General features: G+C 46.1%; 1 protein-coding gene across 1 annotated transcript in view; it reads right to left on the bottom strand.

Moving 5' to 3' along the window:
* The window catches only part of dok4 (docking protein 4), a 63,957-nt gene extending 49,167 nt beyond the window's left edge, over positions 1-14,790 (bottom strand). The window contains exon 1 of the mRNA XM_058401590.1: positions 14,453-14,790. The gene's annotated coding sequence lies outside the window, so the exon portion shown is untranslated. The remainder of the gene's footprint in view (positions 1-14,452) is intronic.
* Between the last annotated feature and the right edge of the window lie 224 nt (positions 14,791-15,014).

Raw genomic sequence — 15,014 nt, 5'->3', positions numbered from 1 at the left:
TACACACACTGTTAGAAAAAAAAACGGGTTCTTCAGGGGTTCTCTGGATTATTAAACTGTGTGTAAAGCTGCTAGGACTCGCATTCCTCTGAAGGTCTTCACTCTAATTCACTTTAGATGACGGTTAAATTGGCTGAGGTTACAAATGCTTAATTATCCAACGAACCTTGAAGAACTCTTGAAGACCCCCTAAAAAATAACAAGACAGTTAACGTGTTTCGGATATTAACAAGAAAATTATGGTTTTGATTTTTGTTTTTTTACCTCATGCTTACCGAGTTTATACATGCACTCTTTTTTTAAAGGGTTTGTTGAATGTTCTTTAAGAGTTCTGTGAAGAACTAAGTATTCTTAGTTTCTAAGAACAGATAAGAATGATTTTTCACCATGTTCCAGCCTGATCCTCTCTCCTCCTTTTTTTCCTGCTCTCTCTCATCCATACTCGGCCCATTTGCCCTTCACTGTTCCTAAACATCCTCCATTTTATGGGTTCCGGGGGAAAACCAAGCCGTTCCTCGAGAGTCTGAGAGGTATTATATGACACGCATTAGCCACAGGAAGAGGCTTCCTCTCAGATTTCCCCTCTCTGCCACCCCGGGACTGACAGCTGGCTGGCACACTTGGGGCAACTGGCAGCTGGCACGCAAGAGCACAGAGCCAAGAAGAAAACCAGAGAAAAGCCATCAAAGAATTGAGCACACAAGGAAATAGATGGAGGTGATCAAATGGAGAAAAGCGGTAATGACAACAATTATCCCAGGATAGCTCTCTCTCTATCTCTCTCTCTCTCTCTTTCTCTCTCTCTCTGGGTTTCCCATCTGTGTCCATTACTTCTACGTATTCATTCATTAAAGGAATACTCCAGCATTTTTCACTCTAATCTCCGTGATTATCACTGATGAGAATTTGGACTCATTTCACTGCACTGAGAAAACAGTAGAAGTCTAAGGGCAGATGTTCATCTCTGCTATTTACATCATCGGACTATAAAACACACAAATCTGCACAAAGCTGCAGCCGTTACACACAGACAACACCACCGACGTCAGGGAAAATCTGCTCAGAAGAAGATCTCATGGACATTTATCCAACATTTAAAATAAATAAGTTAATAAAAAGTTGTTTTTAAAAGGTTTCGTGGTGATATCAGACTCACGAAACCTCCCTCGGAAAAAGTAGTTCCTTCTCTGAAGGAGCAATTCGACACGATTACGGCTTCATTTAATCACAAACACGCCAAAATGAGTAAACAGTAAAACAGTAAAGAGAAAATGTTCCTGAAAAAGTTCAACTTCAAGAAAAAAACAAAAACAAGATGGAATTATTTTTCCGACAGAACAGAGATTACAAACTGCAGCAGGATCTACAGAGCTTTTAATAATCAATTTTTTTGTGTGTGTGTATATATATATATTTTAAAAAAGGGCAACACAAAAGCAGGTTCAGAGATGACGGTGTGAGGTCACTGTGTCTCTTTGTTCTGCCTCTACACGTGAACTAGAAATATAACTGGAAATAATGAGCGAAAAATGAGTTTAATCTCAGCTTGGAGAAGCAGTGTGACATCTGATCGAATGCTCAGTTACCCAGAACACATCCAGTCTCGATCTGAGCGCGGCCTGTTCTCCATAAATTACACTGCTCAATGTTGGGCTGCATCTGAGCTCCGAAACGTTCACATCAATAAACCACTCAATACAGCACACACAGAGAAAACCCTGAGGAGCAGCAAGACCTCCATCACATGACCTGAACACCGGGAATATACACACGAGAGAGAGAGAGAGAGAGAGAGAGAGAGAGAGAAATAACAAAGAGAGTGAGGGAGAGAGAAAGAAAGAAGGAAGGAAGGAAGAACAAAAGACATGAAAGAAGAAAGAAAGAAAGAAAGAAAGAAAGAAAGAAAGAAAGAAAGAAAGATGCTAGACAGGTTTATAATGTCCATTTGTGGTGGATTACTCAAATCCTTCAGGACCTGCTGCTTCACTGTGTTCATGATGTGTCATGATTCTCATTACTTTGTTTGGTTAATTGTCCAGTTCATTAAAAGCATGCTGCCGGTCAGGGATCTGTGAAAACCGGACACGAGTGTGGCACGCAGTCTCACTTCTGAAGAACAGGACAAACGTTTCCTCTGAAAAACCTGAGCCTGCACATGCATTTTTAAACAGCTGTGAAGATGCAGGACTACATTACCCATCAGCCCCTGCAGGTCACATGATCATGCCACCAACCTGTGTCCTATGAGCTTCTATTTAATCTGCTGTGTTTCAGCCTTTCACACTGAATACTGACTCTGTTCTGTTTATTATCGTTTACTGCTCCTTATAGAAGATTTTGTTTAATGTAAAAAAGTCTCATTTTATTATTTTTTGCTTTACAGAATTTATTTGCATGTGTCTGTGAGACGTAACTGTAGCTGAAGGAGTATGAGGAAGTCCAGTGTCGAGCTTCCTCTTCAGTTCCATTATTTATTTTTTACCTTCAGCTGAATCGCCTTGCTCTTCCTTTATCAGAGAAAGAATCCAGTGACATCATCAAAGAGCAGGAGAGAGGAGTCTAAATACCCTCATACACACACACACACACACACACACACACACACACAAGTATGTAAATAAAGTAAACCCCAGTCTGGTTCCGGTCCAGAGGAGAATCCTGATCAGTGTCAGGATCCTTTAGTTCTAAGTGTAGTCACATTTCCTGCCATATCCTCACCGGTTGTCATGGTAACGACGTAGGGACATGTACATGTTGTAGTAAAAGCTCAGAGAGGGCACACTGGAGCTCCTGTTCTGTCCTGTCCTTCACCTGCCCTCATGCCCTCATGCTGGTGTTCATCCATGCTGCTGATGAAGATAAAGATGTTCCTGATCCAAATCTCTAACATCAAAAAGCAGCAGAAAAAAAAATCTCTTCCAGAGCCTGTGACCTGGTTCTCCTCCCTGAGGCCTTTCCTGGATACAGAGAACCCTCAATTATCCAGTGAACCCCTGAGGAACCTGTCAGATCTTCAACATTTCACTTCTTTATACTTAGTACACTTTTGGAAAAATGACTTTCTAAAGGGTTCTTCAGGGTTCTAGGTTTCTAAAATGGTTCTACTAGAAAAACTTTCTACTGTACACAGCTGTAGGGTTCTACTGTACATAGAACTTTAAGGTCTTAAAGAGGAACAATGAATTTTCAGAAATGATTACATCACACGAGACATCACGTCTACAAACTGCTATCCACCTCAGATAACTCAGCAGCCATAATCACACGCAACCACACACACACACACACACACAGACACACTCACAAACAAACAAGCCATCATCAAGACGTGACACTTTGTCTCCTGACTGCTACATCAGATTACAGCAGATAAAAGAAGGTGGAGATATGTACACACACACACACACCCCTAAAGCTAAAGCTGACTGCTCGAGTGAGCGAGTGTTCAGTTTCCATCGTCTTCCAAAAGACGCTGAAGTTCAGTGAAAGTTGAATTTCCAGAAGCTCCACACACACACACACACAGGCCCAGACCCTGCGGTACACCAGCTCTAATCTACACAAAGTCATTTCACGACAGCGTAAATAACACACAAGCCTCTTCATCACTGTGAAGGTGCTGCTAAACCTCTGAGCACTTCAGACACTATCATCCTCCCAACTCCTCTATTAACACCTTTTACAGCCAGAAAACTTATTTCTCCTGTTTTTATTGTGTCCATGTTGATGACTGAACGTCTTTGTCATGTTCCACTCCACAGTGGAGGTTAATATGAAGCTCAGATGAAAATACACACTTAAGAATTTGTAATGCTTCAGAAGTATTTATGTTTTTCTCTAGCATACTAGGGGCAAAATATCTATCACCCTGTCTAGACAGACAGGACAAACAATTGACACAAACATACACAGAGCACTTCCTGAAGACAAAGAAGCTGGAGTAATGTGACTTAGATGTCCTTTTATGGTCTTGCTGGCGCTCTCTGCTTCGTCACATGACCTACCCGAGCCGATAACTCGGCGTGATTTCACACAGAGCTTCAGACACAACTTCCACATCGAAGCATTCCCACAGTGTCAGCCATGACACAGCGTCGAATTCCCTCGAAAGGGAGCTCCTAGATACTTTAGACCATTTAAGACCTCCAGGTAAACTCAGTTCTCCCCCGTCCCATCTGTCTACCAACTATGCAGTGCTTTTTGGCCAGTTTACTTTTGATGAAGAAATTTTTCCAAAGCAATCTACAATGTTCCTAAGCTTTTGTACATCACCGATTCCATCTCTTTCCACCATGATGTCATCTGCATCAGCTGGCGTACGGGTAAAAAAAAAACCTTTAGCTAGCTTAACACCTGCTTTCTTATTTGGCATAGCATGGGTTCAACTGCCAGAGAGTACAGCATTCAAGACATTGCAAAGCTTTGCCTTATTCCAGGTTTTATAGAAAAAGGAGCACTTAAACCACCGTTGATTTCCAGTACACTCCCAATATTACAATAAAGCACCTTGATCATGGCAATAACACCAGGGGAGAAACCTCCATCACCATGTCCTGGTATAAATGTTTCAGGAAGGGACATGTGTGCTGATTTCCTTCACAAGCTCAGCTCTGATCTCGATATGAATGAATGACTAGTTTTAAGTTCACACAAAGCATCATGGGCCGTAGGAGACGTGTGGATGTGAATGATTGTCAGATAGGCGTGTGGCTGTCATAGAGAACGTGCTCGTGTTCACCGGGGCAGAACTGAAGGACTGAAGGTTCTCTGTCTGTACCCCAGTTTAAAATAATTTAAGTTGACATTCTCACATTTATCACACAGATTAGTTTGAGACAGATATCCGTGCCAGGGGACGAGTTTGATGCTCCGTGTCAATACGGTGGGTAAGTGGGTTCATTTGTAATAGAGAGAAAGTTAGAGACACAAACAAACCGCAAGGCACTCTCTATCTCCGGCATAAATTATGGATGATATCTGATCTCTGCTAACTGCGCTGGGCTCTCGGGAGATTCCCTCTGAGAGGAAATAAAAGTTAGAATGCGAGAGGCCTCCTCTTACAGAGCTTTTAAGAAGAAGAGAACCGCAACATGCTGTACATATGACTCCAAAACCATTTCCACTCGTGATTCCGACGGAGCGCTTCAGGAGCGTCATCCTCCAACTGGAACGTGCTTTGAAAAAATTCCGGAGAAGTGAAGTGAGTTTTTCAATATCCTGCTGTACTCACAGGGTTATTACGCTCACAGAGCGGTGGCGGTGCTTATCCAAGCTAAATGCGAGGATTATAACAGAATAATACACACGCTCTCTGGGAAAACTTTCAAACTAATAACACAAAAGCTTTCTATCCCTCTTCAATACTGTTAAAAAAACTCTCTCATTCCGCAAAAAAAAGAAGTATAAATTCATAAAAAAGAAGTATAAATTCACAGTATTCAAATTCATTCCACAAAAAAAGGAATAAGTATAAATTCATATTTATTCATATAAATTCATTTAAGGCTCTGGGTCATTGACCGGAAGATTGGGGGTTCAAGCTGCCACTTTTGGGCCCTTGACTAGGGAAAGACTGTTTAGAGCTGATAGAGAGAGAGAATAAAGAGAGACTGCTGAGGGAAAGACTGTTTAGAGCTGATAGAGAGAGAGAATAAAGAGAGACTGCTGAGGGAAAGACTGTTTAGAGCTGATAGAGAGAGAGAATAAAGAGAGACTGCTGAGGGAAAGACTGTTTAGAGCTGATAGAGAGAGAGAATAAAGAGAGACTGCTGAGGGAAAGACTGTTTAGAGCTGATAGAGAGAGAGAATAAAGAGAGACTGCTGAGGGAAAGACTGTTTAGAGCTGATAGAGAGAGAGAATAAAGAGAGACTGCTGAGGGAAAGACTGTTTAGAGCTGATAGAGAGAGAGAATAGAGAGAGACTGCTGAGGGAAAGACTGTTTAGAGCTGATAGAGAGAGAGAATAAAGAGAGACTGCTGAGGGAAAGACTGTTTAGAGCTGATAGAGAGAGAGAATAAAGAGAGACTGCTGAGGGAAAGACTGTTTAGAGCTGATAGAGAGAGAGAATAAAGAGAGACTGCTAAGGGAAAGACTGTTTAGAGCTGATAGAGAGAGAGAATAAAGAGAGACTGCTGAGGGAAAGACTGTTTAGAGCTGATAGAGAGAGAGAATAAAGAGAGACTGCTGAGGGAAAGACTGTTTAGAGCTGATAGAGAGAGAGAATAAAGAGAGACTGCTGAGGGAAAGACTGTTTAGAGCTGATAGAGAGAGAGAATAAAGAGAGACTGCTGAGGGAAAGACTGTTTAGAGCTGCTGTAACGGAAGACACAACAGGAGAGAACTGTCAGGAACAGCTGGACAGTTCCCTGCCAGGCCCAGAGAGGGCGCTGGCAGGTGAACCTTGGAAGCCTGCTTCTTTGTGTGTCTTTTGTTACGCCCTTCCTATTGTTCCTATCCTGATTGTGTCACCTGTATCCCATTAGCCCTAATGTCTACTCCTATAAATAGGGATCCTTGTGTTTGTGTCCTTGTCCATGATTGTTATCTGTACTGTGGTTTCTGTTGGGGTTTTGTTTGCTAGGTTCTATGTCCACGCTAAGGTCTAGGTTTAGTTTAGTTTAGTTTTGTTTAGTTAACCACGCCATGTCTAGTGTTACGTTTGTTTCCCTGTGTCGCGTCTTAAATGTAATAAAAGCAGTGCTTCGCTGAATCCTGCGCATGGGTCTCATTACACCGTTTGCCGGCGTGCGCACACACACCACGGGCGTCTGGGGTCCAGCCCCGCATAGGGCGGGGGTTCCAGACGTTACAAGAACATGGTTCTGTGATGTTCCACAGAATTAAACGTAACTATAAGCAGATAAAAATATGATTTAATGTTCTTAAAAACATTGCTGCATTAATATGAGAAATAAAACACTTGAGCAGGAAAATAATCAGCTTTATAATCTTTATAAGCTAAATAACCAGAGTGACCTCCACACCACACACCACACCACACACCACACCACACACCACCACACCACACACCACACCACACACCACCACACCACACCACACCCCACACCACACCACACCCCACACACCACCACACCCCACACACCACACCACACCCCACACACCACCACACCCCACACCACACACCACCACACACACCACACACACCACACCACCACACACCACCACACACACCACCACACACCACACACCACACCACACACACCACACCACACACCACCACACCCCACCACACCCCACACACCACACCACACACCACACCACACACCACCACACCCCACACCACACCACACACCACACACCACCACACCACACACCACACCACACACCACCACACCACACACCACACCACACCACACACCACCACACCCCACACACCACACCACACACCACACCACACACCACCACACCACACACCACCACACCACCACACCACACACCACCACACCACACACCACACCACACACCACACCACACCACACCCCACACACCACCACACCACACCACACACCACCACACCACACACCACCACACCACACACCACGACACCACACCACACACCACACCACACCCCACACCCCACACCCCACACCCCACACCACACACCACACCACACCACACCACACCCCACACACCACACCCCACACACCACACCACACCACACACCACCACACACACACACACACACACACCACACACACACCACACAGCACACCACACACACCACACCACACACACCACACAGCACACCACACACACCACACCACACACACCACACACCACACACACCACACCACACACCACACCACACCCCACACCACACCACACACCACACCACACCCCACACCACACACCACACAACCACACACCACACACCACCACACACACCACACACCACACCACACACCACACCACCACACACCACACCACACCACACACCACACCACCACACACACCACACCACACACCACACCACACCACCACACCACACCACACCACACCACCACACACCACACACACCACACCACACCACCACACACACCACACCCCACCACCACACACCACACCACCACAACACCACACCACCACACACCCCACACCACACCACAGACCACACCACAGACCACACCACACACCACACCACACACCACACCACACACCACACCACACACCACACCACAGACCACACCACACACCACACCACAGACCACACCACACCACATAGCACACCACACCACACACCACACCACCACACCACACCAGCACACCACACCACACCACCACACCACATAGCACACCACACCACACACCACACCACCACACCACACACCACACCACACCACACACCACACCACACACCACACCACACCACACAACCACACACCACCACACCACACCACACACCACACCACACCACACACCACACCACACCACACACCACACCACACACCACCACACCACACACCCACACCACCACACCAGCACACCACACCACCACACACCACACCACACCACCCCACACCCCACACCACCACACACCACACCACCACACCACACACACCCCACACCACACACACCACACACCACACCACCACACACCACACCACACACCACACCACACACCACAGACCACACCACACACTACACACCACACCACACACCACACCACACCACACACCACAGACCACACCACACCACATAGCACACCACACCACCACACCACACACCACAGACCACACCACATAGCACACCACACCACACACCACACCACCACACCACACACCACACCACACCACCACACACCACACCACCACACCACACACCACCACACACCACCACACCACACACACCACACCACCACACACCACACCACCACACACCACACCACCACACACCACACCACACCCCACACCACACCACACCACACACCACACCACCACACACCACACCACACACCACACCCCACACCACACCAGCACACCACACCAGCACACCACCACACACCACACCACACACCACACCACACCCCACACCACCACACACCACACCCCACACCACACACCACACCACCCCACACCCCACACCACCACACCACACACCACACCACACACCACACCACACCACCACACCACACCCCACACCCCACACACCACACCCACCACACCACACACCACACCCCCACACCACACCCCACACCACACCAGACCACACCACCACACACCACCACACACCACCCCACACCACCACACCACACACCACACCACCACACACCACCACACACCACACCACCACACCACACCACACACCACCACACCAGACCACATCACACCACACTACACCACACCACACTACATCACACCACACCACATCACACCACACCACACCACACCACATCACACCACACCACATCACACCACACCAGACCACATCCCACCACACCACACCCCACACCACTACACACCACACCACCACACACCACACCACACCACCACACACCACACCACACCACACACCACACCACAGACCACACCACATAGCACACCACACCACAACACCACACACCACACCAGCACACCACACCACCACACCACACCACCACACACCACACCACACACCACACACCACCACACACCACACCACATCACACACCACACCACACCACATCACACACCACACCACACCACATCACACACCAGACCACATCACACCACACCACATCACACTACACCAGACCACACCACATCACACCACACCACATCACACCAGACCACACCACACCAGACCACACCACACCACATCACACCACACCACATCACACTACACCAGACCACACCACACCACACCAGACCACATCACACCACACCACATCACACCACACCAGACCACACCACACCACACCACATCACACCACATCACACCACACCAGACCACACCACATCACACCACACCACATCACACTACACCAGACCACACCACACCACACCAGACCACATCACACCACACCACATCACACCACACCAGACCACACCACACCACACCACATCACACCACACCACACCACACCACATCACACCACACCACACCAGACCACATCACATACCACACCACACCACACACCACACCACTACACACCACACCACACACCACACACCACCACACCACCACACACCACCACACACCACACCACAGACCACACCACACCACATAGCACACCACACCACCACACCCCACACCACACACCACACCACACACCACCACACACCACACCACCACACCATACCACACACCACACCACACACCACACCACACATCACACCACACCACATCACACCAGACCACATCACACCACACCACATCACACCACACCAGACCACACCAGACCACACCACACCACATCACACCACACCACACCACATCACATCCTTCTGTTGCACAACCCACAGTCGTTTATTTCTCACTCACTCAGCAAACAAAACATCAGTATCATAACTAGACAGGTTGCAGGTTTGCTGTCCACTACACAGCATCCACCACACAGCGTCCACCACACAGCGTCCACTACACAGCATCCTCCAAATGGGAAACATCATGCATTTTCTGGTTATTTGTGTGCAATAAATAAAGCAGCGCTGACCACAGAAATGACAACTGCAAAACTCATAAAGGAAAAACTCATAAAGGAAATGGCCGCGATCAGAGAAACGTTTAAACCCAACGGTCATCATGTTAAATGGAAATCTATGCACTAACATTAGCTGATGAGATTCTTTCTGTGGAGCAAGACTCAAGACTCAAACACAACAATGTTCCTGTGGAGGAGATTCAGTGACCCAAATATCACATGGTCCCAGGTTCTGATTTGTGGTTCTGCTACTTCCTTTGGTTCTGGATGCAGCAGCATGAACACGCTCGAAGGAACATCAATCACACGCCCGGCTACTTCCTTCTAATCCTTCTCGTTTTTCCTTAGCTGAATAAATCAGCACTGCAGCCGTTGTCCGTCTTCGCCATGTCACGCACTGTTTTTATCTATTTGTTTTCTGTATAATTCCACACGTGGACTCAGCCACCTCTCGGTGTGCTCGGAACCGTTATATCCTGGCTTTCAGTGCCTCGTGTTCTCTGGTGGTTTGAAGGAAAAGTCCACAAACACACAGCAGATGGTCTGTGAGCAGAACGTCTCAAACTGAAACTATTTCAGAATTAAAACACAGAAACACCGAGATATTATTCCCATTCAGCTTGGTTTCACTTCTGATACATTTCCTGATGCTTTTCCCCACAGATTTCTGGAAAAAAAAATCCTGGTAAAAATTTCTGACACATATTTTCCAAGACATCTCACTTCTGAAAAATTTTCTAATATAATTCTTGATATACTGCTCTATAAACTTTCCAGTAAACGTCTGCAGACCCTTTTTTGATAAACTACCTAATACACTGATAGACTTCCTGGAATACTTCCTCACTTCCCAAATCATTCCCTGAAAAATTTCCCAGTACACTTCCTGATAAACTTCCCTGGAAGAGTGAAACCGGCTCACAAGATGTGAGGACACACTGGAGCAAATAATGTACCCTAGTTAGCCCTGTGCACTGTGATACACACACACACACACACACACAATTTCATCAAAATCAGTTGGTTTCAGTCAATACAACAGCACACACCTTCCACACAGAGCTGACAAGCAGTAAGGGGGCTGGATGTGTTATATCAGTGTGTGTGTGTGTGTGTGTGTGTGTGTGTGTGTGAGAGAGAGAGAGAGAGAGAGAGAGAGAGAGAGTCTTGAGGAACTGGAACTAAAACAAATCAATGCAGGTCTTGAGCAGGAGACTGATGTGAACTCGTCAGGTTTGGAGACACGTTGTGGTCTTTAATAAAAATCAAAAAGTAAACAATGCAGTGAAAAAAAGGCTAGTAATGTCAAAGTGATGATGTCAGGATGGTCATGTGACCTGCAGGGTCGAAGTTATTGCCCTGTTACATTCATGTGGTCAAAACAGAAGCAAATGATGGACATGAGGCAAAGGTCAAGGGTCAGACACACAGACCAGTCCAACACAACCATTCCTGTTGGGTTTGTTTTGGGGAAATAAAATGATAGAGAGAGAGAGAGAGAGAGAGAGAGAGAGAGAGAGAGAATGAAAAAGAGAGATAAGAGAGAGAGATACAAAAAACAAATATATGAATAGTCAGAGAAAAACAGAAACACTGAAAGAGTAATAAGAGACAGACAGACAGACAGACAGACAGAGCTCTGGATAAACTCACTCAGGTTTGCTAGACGCCATATCGTCAAACCAGTCTGTAATTTACGGAGGTGGAATGTAGCATTCAGTCACGGGTGCTAATTACAGACTGTTCATCTCTCTCTCTCTCTCTCTCTCTCTCTCTCTCTCTCTCTCTCAGCCTCTGTTTCTCTCTCTCTCTCTTTTGTCTTTCTTATGTATCTTTCTCAGAATGAGCCAGCTAAGCAGCTCCCATACCACCCTAGATTTGGCCCCCCCCCACACATACACAGACACACACACACAGTTAATCATTTCATACCTATGAATCAAAGCAGGACAGACTGGAGAAATAAAGACAATGCAGCCAGAGGCATAATTGCAGGAAATAATACAGGATTATTTTGCTGAATAATTCGTCTAGCTTCATTCATCTATCTCACTCTCTCCCTGTCTCACTCTTATTAAGCACACTTCCTGTGCATGCCTCCAGTCTCGCACGTCTCTCCTGGAGTGCTGCACGAGCGAGCATGTCTAAAAGCTGTCACTAACCTGCATTCATCCTCCTCCCCATGCTGACGACGTGCTTCAGCCCAGGCTCAATTATTCCCTCAGCCAGGCGTGTGTGTATCCAACACCACACACACATACACACACACATATACACACACACACATGCTGCACATTTACTCCTTTTTTCACTGAATGGATGCAACATTGTTTGTTCATTTGTTCCCTTTATTCCTCCTAGCAACCAGATGTGTGTTTTTGCCCTCAATTATAAAGAGAGAGAGAGAGAGAGAGAGAGAGAGAGAGAGAATCCATCACACAGATGGCAAGACAGAGGATGAGTTGTCTGACTGAATGGACCAGAAAGACGAAGGAAAGGAGTGAGACTTGTGAGTGAGAGGAAAAGCGAATGATGGAGGATTCACAAATTTTGGGTTTTGTTGTTCTTTGTTGTTGTTTTTCTTTTTTCCTTCAGTGCTCTTCACCCTGGACATCAAGAGCTGCACAAAAAAATCCTGCTAAGATGTGCAGTTTGATGAAACAAAGAGACAAAACATATGATAAATAAGTGCAAACCCTTTCATTTAACGCTCTCTGTGTCTCTCAGAGGAACTGGACCCTGACGTTTACTTCTTCTTCCACCGTTTCGTGTGTGTGTGTGTGTGTTATTGTTATATCACAGAAGGTTTTGTTGTATAGTAAGTGACAAAGGAAAACCATTAGCCGTGTTTATTAGCCACTTTAAGAAGCTGTTTACAGACAGATAAAAGCAGATCGTTTCTCATCCTGTCGTTTATTAGACGCCGAGAGATCTTTTCACGTCAGAGACACGGAGCTCAGGATAGTTGGGATGAAAAAGGTCGAAGTGACGCTGAAGCCTGCTACCACCACACCCTCATACACTTCTGTTTTACCTTTTACTCCTCAGGGCAGATTTCTGGTTCAATGACATGCAGTGTGATATGCAAATGAGGCAGGAAGTCATTCAGTGTGCGATCATTTGCATACAATAGTTTAAACAATATTCATGATTTTATATTTAGCACATGACAAAGTGAGTCAAGATATCTGAATATAAGTGTGTTACGCTCTGGATTTAAGAGAAATAATGTGTGTTCCTCTTTTAATCTCAGAAACGTGAGAACATAAACATCTTCATAACTAACAGAAAGACAGGAAGTCATTAAATCATCCAGAGAAATGTTTCCTGAAATCATAAATCATTAAATATGTAAAAAATAAAATAATAATAATAAAAACTGTTAGAAGAATAAAATGTTTATTATTATTTACTGCTTTACAAGGTGGCATCATTACGTCATGCGTCGTTATGACGTGTCCGACAGGCAGCTTTATATTTGTCCTAGCTCTCTTTTTTTCTTCTTCTTCTTATTATTATTTTAAAAGAATAAATAAGCAAAATACGCAAGATAAGCTTCCTCGTGCGCCTGCACGCGGTCAGGTGTGCACAGCTAGCCTACCTGTCAGAGGGTTTAAAAAGCTACCTGGTCCTGGTTTGATGACGTCGAGCAGAAAACACACCGTTGTGGCTGAAGAGCAGAGCAGCAGGTCGTGTTCATGCGTGGAAACGCGTCAGCGCTGAATGAGGAGGTTATAACCTGCGTATGCGTTAGGCTATAACACACACGCGCGCGCGCGAGAGAGAGAGGGATTTGATTTTCTCTTGCTTACCTTGAAAAAGACGGTGATGGTGGTGATGATGATGATGATGAAGGTGTGGAGATGCGCCGAGGTGACGCTCCGTTAAAAGCAGCAGCAGAGACACGGAGTCGATCCGAGACAGAAGGAAAAGCGATGTAACGCAGCAGCAGCTCAGGTGTAAAGGTGTGTTTCAGACAGCTTCAGTAATCCTCACACCGCGCAGGGGGAATAAACACACACACATACACACACACACACACACACACACACATACACACACACAGATTAGATGTCAGGAACACACACTGGACTGGACTGAAGCCCCGAGCTGCGCGAGCTCACACAGCGGCTCCTCACTTTACCGTAATGTTCCGACAAAACCGAGCACTGAGAAAACACACACACACACACACACACACACATGCACGCACGCGCACGCACACACACACCTCCTGCTCTGGAGTTTCTTCCGTGTGACAAATAACCAATCCGCATCATCTCCGGTGAGAAGCGCCATTTATCTCTATAATAATAATGTAATTATTATAGATTATAGTCCTGCATCTGTAAAATGATTGAAAAATAAAATAGC

Source organism: Hemibagrus wyckioides, linkage group LG10 (genome assembly GCF_019097595.1).
Source record: "Hemibagrus wyckioides isolate EC202008001 linkage group LG10, SWU_Hwy_1.0, whole genome shotgun sequence".
NCBI classification, from domain to species: domain Eukaryota; kingdom Metazoa; phylum Chordata; class Actinopteri; order Siluriformes; family Bagridae; genus Hemibagrus; species Hemibagrus wyckioides.
This window is presented reverse-complemented; position numbering and strand designations above follow the sequence as displayed.